The sequence below is a fragment of the Haliotis rubra genome, unplaced genomic scaffold (assembly GCF_003918875.1).
Source record: "Haliotis rubra isolate DU_JTF1 unplaced genomic scaffold, ASM391887v1 Scf830, whole genome shotgun sequence".
NCBI classification, from domain to species: Eukaryota; Metazoa; Mollusca; class Gastropoda; order Lepetellida; family Haliotidae; genus Haliotis; species Haliotis rubra.
Window position 1 is genome coordinate 434,307 of NW_025767558.1, and position 13,109 is coordinate 447,415.

At 38.3% G+C, this 13,109-nt stretch overlaps 1 long non-coding RNA gene across 1 annotated transcript; it reads right to left on the reverse strand.

The window, feature by feature from the left end:
• Positions 1-4,209: 4,209 nt before the first annotated feature.
• LOC124262331 lies at positions 4,210-6,335 on the reverse strand. The gene is made up of 3 exons (XR_006894553.1): positions 6,257-6,335; positions 5,184-5,224; positions 4,210-4,425 (listed from the first exon to the last, which is right to left on the reverse strand). It is a non-coding gene; the product is annotated as an uncharacterized LOC124262331 (long non-coding RNA).
• Between the last annotated feature and the right edge of the window lie 6,774 nt (positions 6,336-13,109).

A 13,109-nucleotide genomic window follows, 5' to 3' on the forward strand; every position in this document is an offset into this window, starting at 1 on the left:
TCTACTTAAGTTCATCAAATTTTTAATTGAGTTTTAATCACTTCGGTAAGTTGTGTATCAATATTGTAAGTATGTAAAAGAAAAAGTGAAATTTTAACACATCAATAATGCTGCATTGTTGATAATGAAATAAACCCAACTTATAGTTAGAATGCATTTCTGTAGTCTTCAACTTCTTTTATTTCTAAAGTGTTCAAATATTTGGCAGCTCAAACAACCAGTTCAAGTTTTATATTGAGTGTAAATACAACTTGGTTGTTGATGTACATGACTTCATAAGCGTGTAAACGATTTCTGTAAATTTGCTTCTTCTGCAGTTGAAGACAGTTGACAACTTGGTACCGTAAGCAATTGTTAAGGGTTTTGAAGCTCAGTGACCCATCTTCTTGGCTTTCTCTCTCCAGTTTTCTAAAGTTCGTAGAAATGTTTCCACATGTAGTACACATTTTTCTTAGTTATGATCAAATGTTATTTATGTTTTCAAGAAAACATTAAGATATCGTGAAAGAAGTGCTACAATTAAATCCGTGTTGAAATGGAAAAATGGTTGACATTTGCGCTTTTCTTGTTCAACCTTAAAATGATATACAATTGCATGGTAAGTATTTGCCGATTAATTCTCCAAGAAAAGGGTAATATATTTAGAATAATGTTCAGTTTGACTTATGCATCAGGAAACATTGTGTCAGTGATTTTGCAGCTAGCATTATGGAAATGTGGATATGAGAGATGTTATAATAAGGAAACCATCCTGATATGAGCTCAAGTACTGTCATATTAAAGCCCATTTCTGATGTCCCTTGCCGTGATATTGCTGAAATATTGCTAAAAGAGGCATTAGGGTAGCCTATTGGTTAAAGCATTCGCTTGTCACGCTGAAGACCTGAGTTCGATTCCCCACATGGGTACAATGCGTGAAGCCCATTCCTGGCACCCACCGCCTTAATATTGCTAAAAGCGATGTAAAACTAAACTTGCTCATGTTCAGAAAAAGTAAAAAGACCTTGAGGCTACATCAATATTATGAAGGAATATTAAACAAATTACAAACGTCATTGAGAAAATACAACATTTGCATTTTTGGTAAGTGTTGAATGATTTGTGTATTTTCTCAAGTCTTCTGACAATCCAAATTTGAGAACTTCTAAAAAGGTCATTGGCAGTTTCATGTTGAGTGGTACCGCATTGTCTGGAACTGAGGCATTAAGTTGTGTTCGGGTGAACGTATATATCAAATGTGTACAGCACTTACTTACATATACGCAGTTCAGTTACTAATATGTCACTACATGTGCTGGCTAAGTTTCCACACTTTCAATTGCACCTGCAAAGCATTAGATAGTATGCCATATTTTAACAGTTGTGTTTTATTGGTGCTTAAGCTGTTTGTGGTCTCAAAATGTGTTAACTTTATCAGACCATAAAAAGAATGATTTCATTTCCTGTTAAGTCCGTGTCATCTTTTTGTCAGTTTTTCATACAATTATAGGGCATGTAACTCTGAACATATTTCCGTTGCATGACTGTATATTTCCTTTAACATGATAAAAACTGAACCTATTTTGCTCAAACTAAAACAATGAGTAACATGAGACCCTTTGTTTTGTTGCCTTATGGAGAGAATAACAGTAAACATTAGGATACGGTTAACATAGGAAACTACCGTTCTCGTAGAGGCTATCATAAGATTATTTGTACATTTATCATCATGTGCCATGTTGTGGCATGACCATACTAGACTTTGAACATGCAACACCATTTGTTAAACTATTGCAATGTTTATTGTTTTATATTGATACATTTTAGATTTGAAGTATACGATGCCCATCTCATTTAAGTGTACCTAAATAAATCTACTTTTAATCAGATGACTTGTTGTGATAAATGATGTCAAAGAGCTGTTCCTTTTTTTGAGTTGTGCCACAGCTGTATGGAGAGCCAAGGACATTTGATAAGTTTCTGAATGAACACTGAAAATGGAAAAATGCAAGCAACATGGATCGGAAAATGTCGGCTTAAGGGACTTGCAGACCAACTTTCAACTCTGACTTTACTTCTCTGAAAACAACATCAACAAAAAACACAGGAACCAAATTTCATTCAGCTGTGGCCATGTTGAAAATTGGGTTCAAACCTCTGGGTCAGATTGGTACCAAACTGATGTCAGTTGAAGTAGTGCTGCATTCAGTGATTGGAGGTTGTTCTTTGTTCATCTCATGGAAAGATTACTAACATACACTGATTTGAAGTTTTATTTACAAGACAAATAACATCTGAGCACTGACAATGCAAAACTATTCATGGTGAGGTTAGTTTCAGCTGCACTCGGCAATAGTCCAGCTAAATGACAGCAGTCCATAAATAATCGAGTCTGGTCCAGACAATCCAGGGATCAACATCATTCTACACAATATGGGATGTAACTATCATGTGAGCTAAACATGGAATCTTTACACAATCACTTCCATTCAACTTGAGATTATTAAAATTCTTTTTAGCAAAACTGGTAAATGCATTTTCTGTAAAAACAAATCTACAACCCATAAATGATTCAGCTATTACACTGTATATAAACAAACATGATACTAATTTTGATTCGTGTAAAAATATGACTAATATGAAGACCCTGCATTTAAAACACACAAGATGACACTGAACATTTGAAAAGAAAAGAGCTGAGTTACATGCAAACTATGGTATGGTATAGAAATGCCACATCCAAATTTGAAAACTTCCCTTTCATTCTACGAAAATAGAGATGCCAAAATCATTTTAAAAAATGTTTCTACTTGAAATGTAACAGCAATGAAGATGCTGGTGATATCCAACATCACTGATTCATCATCTATTCTGGAGACCAAGATAAAGTATCAAAGATAAAATTATATCCACCAGTATCATGAAATACAACCAGTTAAGCACAACCATAAGGTTTCCAAATTATAAAGACTGGTTGCAGTGAGTGAGTTTTGTTTAATGCCACACTCAGCAATATTCCAGCTACATGGCGGCTGTCTGTAAATAATCGAGTCTGGACCAGACAATCCAGTGATCAACAGCATTAGCATCGATCTCCGGAATTGGGAACCGATGACGTGTCAACCAAGTCAGCGAGCCTGACCACCCAATCCCATTAGTCGCCTCTTACGGTTTTATGCAGACATGGATTTTATGTTAGTAGCGTTGGTTTAAGAAAAACAAATCAATGAAACAGAAACAAAATTCATCAGTATCCAACATCATGAAAAATAACCTTTATAGCACCATCACATAAAAATCACCACAGACTCAAATCTCCAATTTACAAATGATTTCATTTACACACTTGTATTATTCTTAAAGACATCTGAAAAGGGTTCCAGATGTGATTTTGATAGTCAGAATTAAAACATTCTGCATATTTTTGTCTTTTCACAAAACATTTTTAAAAAAAGAAAGAGAAAAGACAAAGAAGAATATCAAATTGATTAATGACATTCAAGGCAAGTTTTACTTAAAAGGAGCAAAACTTGTATTCTTCTGAAACAATCAAATATTCATTACATCTGTCAAAGATAAACTTGAATGGCTCTGGACACTGCATGTATAATATTTGAAAACTAAATCTAAATAATTAGATATGTATATGAAACCACACAAAATCATTTGTCTGTACACTTGGTCACAATGTTGAATGAATAAAATCTACAGATGGAGGATGGCTGTAATAAATTGTCCTCCAATAAAATCTTTTGGCAAAAAATCCTTACATTCATCATTCCCTTCATAAACATTTAGGCATCACTGATTCATCGTCTATTCTAGAGCCCGAGATAAAGCACAAAATATCAATATCGGTGTCCAGGACCATGAAATACAACATTTAAACACAACTCATCAACTATTATATTTCTGTACACCTTTTCCCAACGTTGAATAAATAAAGCCTTAAAGCTGGAGGGTGATTCTGAAAGATTGTCTTCCAATGAAAAGTTTGGGCGAAGAATTATATTCATCATATAATTAAGCATTTACAGCTTAAACTATTCATTTTTCTAAACCTTGCAAGAGCTCGCTGTTTCCTAAAACTAATAACGGAATATATTGTAGATATTTCAAAGTCAGTCTCCAGTATTTTACAAACAACTGACATCATAAAATATGACAAAATATAAAAATGCAAATCACAACATTAATAAGATCCTTTGAGTGATTCATGAAAGACCAACTAAGCTTGTATTAATCTTCATCAGAAACATTTGCTATTCGATTCTTTTTGCGTAAAACAGCTCTAGCAAGGATACTATTTTTCTTTGTGATTTGTTCAAGATGGCGGACTGTCTTGGAGAAGCTGTTCGGAGATTCCACACTAAGCGCTGGGTTAGGACTGGCGGGGACAGGTTTCCGAGCCCGAAGATAGTATCTTGGCGCTTCAAAACTAGATTCCTTGGAAAACAAATGGCACAGGAACAATGTAATTATGAACTGACAAAGACAAAAATGGATCACTGAAATTAGATATCAATATTTTTAAAGTTCTGCTTTTCTTTACTTGGAAATATTCCAGCTAAACCTATATATTAATGATTCTGGAAGAAACAATTGGCATCATGATCTGCATCTGGGATACATTTACATCCATCAACCAAGTCAGTGAGCCTAACAACCATTGTTTTGTCTTGACTTTTAAGTACGAATACAAGTAATACACTTCAAGGTTCTTACAGAAAATAGGGGCAGTGGGGTAGCCTTGTGGTTTAAGTGTTTGCCTGTCACACCGTTGGCCCTGGTTCGATTCCCCACATGGGTACAATGTGTGAATCCCATTTCTAGTGTCCCCCATCGTGATATTGCTAAAAATCACAATATCCTCCAGGGCATATAAACATTCAGTAACAAAACGAGACAGTCTGTGAAGTCATGAATACAACCCTCAAAGAACCCCTACCCCATACCGTTGAGTCGAGTAAGGTTTTACGCCACTTTTAGCAATATTCCAGCAATATCTCGGTGGGAGACACGAGAAATGGGCTTCACACATTGTACCCATGTGGGGAATCGAACCAGGGTCATCGGTGTGACGAGCTGGCTCTGTAACCATTATGCTACCCCAAGACCTCATACACACCATGCCTAACAAAATGTTGTGACACACATAACACCCTCTGTCTATACATGCCCATTGTGTATGATCTGATCATTACCTTTGCTGGGGTTGACGACGGGCATGCCTTTGCTGGTGAAACTAGGAGAAAAGAATTAAATAACATATTAAAAGTTTATAATGGTAACCATAGAAACGTGATGCTCTTTCATCAGAGTGAGTTGGGTGGACGTTTCCACTTGAGGTGTAATGGGGTTTGACATCAAGTTAATGATTACAGTACTTGCAAAGCGATGTGCACATATGTCTCTGTGTGTCCTCTTGGATTAAGTCAGTTTTATATGTTTAGTTCACTGAACATCAGCTGCAGTTTCACATGAACATACACTCAGACACAGTATTGACTCCAAGCCGACCAATGTTTTTATTCCCCAAGGCCTGACAGGGAAATTAACCTTTAACATCCTTCGGTATGCCAGTTGGTTTGGTTTGTTGTTTAATGCTGCACTCAGCAATATTCCAGCTATATGGTGGCGGTCTGTAAATAATTAAATCTGGACCAGGCAATCCAGTGATCAACCGCATGAGCATCGAACTACGCAAGTGGGATACGATAACATGTGTCAACCAAGTCCACGTGCCTGATCACCCACCCTGTTAGTTGGCTCTTAAGTGACAACCCAGTGATCAACAGCATAAGCATCGTTCTTCGCAATTTGGATACAATGACGTGTCAAATAGTCAGCAAGGCTGACCACGCAATCCCGTTAGTGACCTCTTACAACAAGCATTGGTTGTTGGAGACAAATTCGAACCCAGATCTTCACAAGTCTAATGAGAAGGGACCAAGAATCTTAAACAGATTAGAATAGAACTATGCAATTGGGATACGATGACGTGTGTCAACGAAGTCAGCGAGCCTGACCACCGGATCCCATTAGTCACCTCTTACGACTAGCATGGGTTGCTGAAGATCTATTCTAACCCGGACACTTGATACAAGAAATCTTTACTAACAGCAAGAACTTGTTATGATACACTATTCCATCATAACTGGTGATCAAATTTTATCAAGAATTCCAATTAAACAAGTGCTTCCAAAATTTGGTAAATGCCAAAAAATAACACATCAATTTATACGCCAAGACTTATAAACACTGTTACCATGGTTACCTGGATAGAATCCTGTTTTGACCCAGGTGGCCACTCGGTCCGGCAGTTGTTTGATAGGGGTGGACTGGCGGAGATCTCGAGCTCACTGTCCAGAGTGGACATCTGGGTGTTGGCCAGACTGTCGGTCATCACGGAGAAATAGCTGTGTGACGACTCGGAGTGGCTGCTGGACTGCAGGATGAAGGTGTGGTCGGAATCTTCCCCCTCGCTGCCGGTTGACCCGCTGGACACTGCAGAGTCGGAGGAGTCCAACGTCGTGGCTGGATGAACATAACCAAACAATATAATCTTTGAATAGCATTTAGATCTGATATACATTAAGGGGGAAATTTACGGATGTCAGCTTCTGTGATATGAGGGTCACAATGCTTAAGAATATGTTTACTCCATCAGGTAAATTATTTTGTTGTTGCTGCACTCAGCAATATTCCAGCTATATGGCAGCGGTTTGTAAATGATGAAGTTTGGACTAAACAATCCAGTGATCAACATCAAGAGCACCGATCTATGCAATAGGGATACGATGACATGTGTCAACCAAGTTAGCGAGCCTGTCAGCTGAGTGAGTGAGTTTAGTTTTACACTGCACTCAGCAATATTCCAGCTATATGGCGGCGCCCTGTAAATAATCGAGGCTGGACCAAACAATCCAGTGATCAACAGCATGAGCATTGATCTGCGCAATTGGGATGCGAGCACATGTAGTCAACCAAGTCGGTGAGCCTGACCACCCGATTCTGTTACATTCGTCACCACCACTCTCTCCCAGAACCTCCAAGAAGATTCGCCCCCTATCGATGCTTGTTATAATGCTAAAAAATACGACTAACCAATCAGAAGGCATGTAAATGACTCATGTGCTTTGTAAAAATAATCCCAAGTACTTACATCGCTTATGGGCATTACCGGTACATATATGAGGTAACAACAAAAGTGATAAGATAACAAAGGCGGGCACTTAAGGGAAGCTGACATCCATTTTGTCCCCACATCTAAAAAATGTTAGTATATGAGTCATGTACTGAATAAAATGACATGTTAACCTTGTTTTATATTCACATTTAAATTCAATTTCATGTTTAATTTTTCATGAATATCAATTAGTCTCTCGAGTCCATCAGTAATCGCTGATGCAATGATCAATCGATTTAACTTCCTTAAGTGGCACTTAGAAGCTGGTATGATCAAGTGGAACACTTTTTAAAGATAGACAACTTCTTTGTTGCAGTAGCTGCGACGTTTCGGTGTAGATCCTAACACCGTTATCAAGCAAATCATTTGCTTGATAACGGTGTTAGGATCTTCACCAAAACGTCGCAGCTACTGCAACAAAGAAGATGTCTATCCATAAAAAGTGTTCCACTTGATCAATCGATTGACTGATTATTTCGATCAATCGCTCCAGCACTAGCTGTAACTATGGTAATCTCCTGACAAAGAAGTAACAGCTACTCACAGTCAGCTTCGACTCCCTCTTTACCCTGGGTTACCATAAGTTTAGTGTTGCTGCTTGATCCTGGCAATCAAAACAACCATTTAGGAGAGAAACATACGTGGTTCAGGATTTTGGGATTCTATTTGGTATTTGATACCTGCAAATTCCATTTGAAACCAACAGCATTACAGGGGCGGATCCAAGATTTTTGGAGAATGGGGGTGCATATAAATCATGAAGTCCAAAGGTTAGGTGGAAATGCTCCTCAAGTAAAAAGAATTCAGGGGTGGGCGTGGGGGTGTATCCTACCACAGCTAAGGGACACAACTCTAAACAGCAACTTACAACACTTTCAACTAGCTCCCTTTATCTGTACAATGTTGTATAAGCAATGTATGAAATAAGCCAAAACCCTAGCCAGACATCAGGGCTGGTAACTTCAAAATGTTACCAGTCCAAAATGGATTTAACCAGACCAGAAACCAAGATATGACTCAGATGTATAAAACATCTAAATTTTTACCAGACCATCGGGCTGGCTAGTTGTAAATCTAGACCCTCCATCTGAAATCTAACATATCTTGGGCGGTCGGACAGGCCTTGTTTCATACAGTGGTATGAGACCATAATCTTACTGTTAAATTATTTTCGTATTATTTCAAGCAGTAACGGTTTACCTGATATTGTTCCCATGAGAGAGTGTCGGAGTTCAGAGTTCTGTCTTCGGATCTCTATCAGAAGCTGGTTGTTGATGGTGTTCAGGTCCTTGAAGTTGTAGACGGAGAAACAGAGGATGATGAACCCAATAAGGCCTGACAACCGACGAACTAGACGCTGGCTACCATAGATCATCTCCTGGAACAGGAAACACTATGTGCAGCTTACTAGCATATCAGATTCTATCCCAAATCACTAAGGGTGACCATTGAGGGGGAAACATCTACAGTGGAAGCTGTTTAATGAGTGAAGGAGTGAGTTTGATTTTACGCCACTTTTAGCAATATTCCAGCAATATCACGACGGGGTACACCAGAAATGGGCTTCACACATTTTACCCATGTGGGGAATCGAACCCGGGCCTTCATAGAGACGAGCGAACGCTTTACCCACTAGGCTACCCCACCGCCCCTGGAAGCTGTCTAAACCGGCACTCGTCGGGACTGAAGAAATAATCTGATTTAGACAGTGTGCTGGATTGTAGAGCTGACAAGGTTACCTGCAACTAGAACTGAACCAGTTTTGTCACTCTCATATCCATTGTTGTACCACGTGGTTCTCTCAATTACTGCACACATTGATTCAACCCACTAGTTACATGTACAAATACACCCATACTGAATTAAGATTAATTATCTTTGTCGGCAACCATGTAGTTTCAACGCAAGATTAATTGGTGACAATACACATCCGGCCAACTCCTCGCCACGTCCCGGATTAGACTGCACTGATTACTGATAAACACATATTTGGGTGTCGCATTTCATGCCAACATCCAGAATTGCCAGCTGCCGGATTGCAGGGCTTTTAAATGATGATAACTGTACTAGCCTGAGACAGGACAGAGATTTAATGCCAGTGTTGATAACTTGCCGGAATGGACAGCTGCCGGTTTTGACAGCTTCCACTGTATTGCAATAGCGATAGTCTGTTGCAACCAACTATTGCAATACTATTGCACTATTTTTTTTTCACCTTGCATTGTCTCATTTGAAGTCATTTCCCAAATGAATATATAGTTTATATAAAAAACAAACAAGATGAAGTAGTTTCAGGCTCTTCTAATAACTGATAAGAAACTTCAAACCCAGATCAAGTTTGTTTAAGATTAAGAGGTAACAGGGGCAGATAACTCTAATATATCAAAGTGAATGAATCTGGTACTTTCTGCATTTTGCGCTGCGCATGTATAAAAGGAAGTCAACTACTAAACTATCGATAGCCACACATACTATCCATGCATTGATAGTTTTTCATTTCTACCACCGAGTAATTGCTCAGCAATTGCAATCCATCAATAGTCGGATGAATCGTTACAGCCCTACACAATCACACTGCCCACCATCCACTCTTCAATGAAAAGGAATGGAGATGCTATTGAAACAGGAGTTCTGCTGAACTCAGCAAGCTTTCAACCCTGTAAAATATTCCATTTAATGTAACAGAATAATGAAACAATACTTGACATGCTGGACTTAATATGAGCTCTATTCTAAACAAACATGTCACATGTCAGGGATCAAAATTGTGCTTAATCAGATTTACAAACTGTTGACAAGGGTGGAAACTCGACTATAAAAGTTAACTCCCTGCTTCAGGAACATGTTAGCACATACCTCCTCATTCTCAAAGTCTTGAAACGGTACATATCTAAAAATGCCAGGCCTCACGGACACAATCATCTGTTCCACAACCATATTCCCGCCATCAGCCCAAACAACCAGAACCTCGCGACTGCTTCGCCCTGGCCGCTGACGCCAACAGATAATGCACACAAGAATCGACAGGGTATAGAACACAATTGAATAAAAGCCTGAAAATTCTCCAAGAACCATGTGCTGTAGCTTAGCAACACGATCAAAAACGTCAGTGATGAGTACACGCTGTTCCTGTGTTGTCTCTTTGAAGTCTTTGAACATCTCGTGAATGTCATCAGACGATGCGGTAATGATGTTACTCAAATTTGAAGCCTTGTTCATGATCGTTTCTTGATTTTTTATGCTTTCTTCCTGTTGTTTTAGTACTTCGTTCTGTAGCTTGTAGGAATCTTCTAGTTTTGAGGCTACCTGAGATGAACTGTCAGAAAGTCCACCAATTGTGTTCTCAGTTTCATGCCATATTTGCATTTTGAAGAAAGTAGCACATATTTTGAGTGTGTGTGTGAAAAGGTTGTAAATGAGCCTCTGTCCACATCCAGCATATTTTTTGCACATTCATGAAACGGTTGATCAAGGTCACACTCGTACACGTCTCGACCTTGAAATTCCAGGAAACAGTTGAGGTAGGCCAAGGACAGCCGACCCTGGACTTCTCGTCTCGTGAGATGCTTGCAGCCATTTTGCATCGCTACTATGGCATCTTTCCAGCAAGTGCCATATCTTGGCATTTCGACCTGTGGACCATGAGTTCATATTCTTTGCGACCTTCGTCATACCTTGATTTGTCTACATGAAACTGACTGCTGGTCAAGCCATAGTCTGTGAGGACAAGAAACAAACACGTAAACAAAACAGTGGTATCCATCTTCCTGTCTTGGAATTCACTTCATGGGAATGTGTTTCTGTCAATCTGATGATGAAAAAGAAAAGAAGGTAAACAGAATCCAAAATATATTACATAACAATAGGACATAAATATCTCATGGAAGAGTAGAATGATTTTGTGTCATAATGTTCTGAGATTTGTGTGTGTGCATTTTGGGAAATGGCAATCCTGACTGGTCAGTTGAAGCCACATGAGGACAACAATATTATGACAACTAAACTACATCACAAATTGAGCAACGACAAAGTGCACCAGAACTAGTGGTGGTCCGATTAATTGAAATAATCGAAAATTGGTCGCAATGACCAAACGACCAAGCAATCGATCATGTTTTCTCATGATCAAACACAAACAATTTTGGAACACTTGCTAGCTTTAACAATATTTTTCACAAGGTTGGTTTTGTCTGTTACATTTCATAAGCACTGCAAGCTAGTTCTAAGTCATGATTGAATTTATCTTAAGACTCCAGGAAATTTATGTTCCTAACATGCTAGTCATCCCTTAAAGATGTAAAATTTGCAAAACACTCAAAAGAACTTCATGTTTTGTCATTTTTGGTGTGTGAACAAATATAACCAGGATAATTTGACAAATGACGCTGACCAATTATTGTCAATTTATCGGTTGTAATGAACCAATCATCCATTATGAGATTTTAACCAATTCCCAACACTAACCAGAACCTCTTCAACATTCCGGCAAAAATTAGTTTTTTTTACCCTTCACTCTTTTGTATATTTGTAACGGGATCCGGTGGTCAGGCTTGCCGAATTAGGTTGACACATGTCATTGGTTCCCAACTGCGCAGATTGATGCTCATGCTGTTGATCACTGGATTGTCTGGTTAAGACTTGACTATTTACAGACCGCCACCATATAGCTGGAATATTGCTGAGTGCGGCGTAATACTAAACTCACTCACTCATTTTTGTATATTTGCACCACATGTATTGATACATGACCTCGACAATCGCGACATGGAGAATCACAATGCTCCATGCTTATAGTGCAACCGATCTACTTGTTCTAGAAGGAGATACTATTAGTATCTCAACTGGTTATGGATAGGTGACAGTGAAGACAAATTCTTTAAAAATCTAAAATGTTTATGGTGAGATGACACTCAAAGTACAGGATTTGTGCTCTGATGTAATAGTGGTTTGATATTTGCAAGAATTACTTGTATCGTTGCACAGAATATTGTGGTGTACTGAATGTTAATGAATTATTGCACACCTACTTGGCCTCAGTGCTTATTGTTGCTGAAACATACTAACGAATACTTAATGTTACCATAGACATACGAAATGAGACTTTTAATAAGATTTATTGTTTAAAGTAACATAGTTAACTATTCTCTGAAAAATGTGTAAGAAAGATATTTTGATTTTATCCAAAGCACACCAAATATTTGTGGTCTGTTGATATTTTCAGTATATGAATACACAGCCTTATGGATAAAATGTCACTTGTGAATACAAATATTATACATGATAGAAAGCTGCCTTTTTTCAAACTGTGTGTATTTTCTTGAATGACCTCTGGGTCCATTTAGCAGTAGATTGCTAACCTTTACAAAACCTATATTGTCACAAATATCTAACTTACACTGGGGTAACTCGGGTACAAGCGTTTTAAGTATGACTTTATGTATCCACAGGTCTACCACCAAATATGTTGTTGAAGGTCAATAACAAGAAAACTCCAGGTTTGCATTTCTTTCTGACTAACGCTGATATGTTTGAGTAAAGATTATGTTTAAGCCAGCTTCAGTGTATGCATGATCAGATAGTTTCTAATTAGTTTTTGCATGGGTTTTAATAAAACAATTCCCCATCTGACATATTACATGTAACTCTTGAAACCTCAGGTTATGGTGGGGGTAGGGTGGGACGTCTGGCGTCCATGTAGTAAAAATGGACTCGATACAAGATCTGGTGAAGATTATCAATAAGTCACTGGAAAGAGTTCCTTCTGTTGCCCCACTTCTTTCTTCCGCAGATTAACAGAGGTAACACAACATGGTTCGACCTTATATGTTGTAATTGATAATAATTTGTGCTTTTAGTTTTTTTAGTGAGTTCTCTAGTAGTTGTTGTGTTAGGTTTGTCAATAATTTTAGTATACTAGGCACAAAAAGAAACTGTGCATACA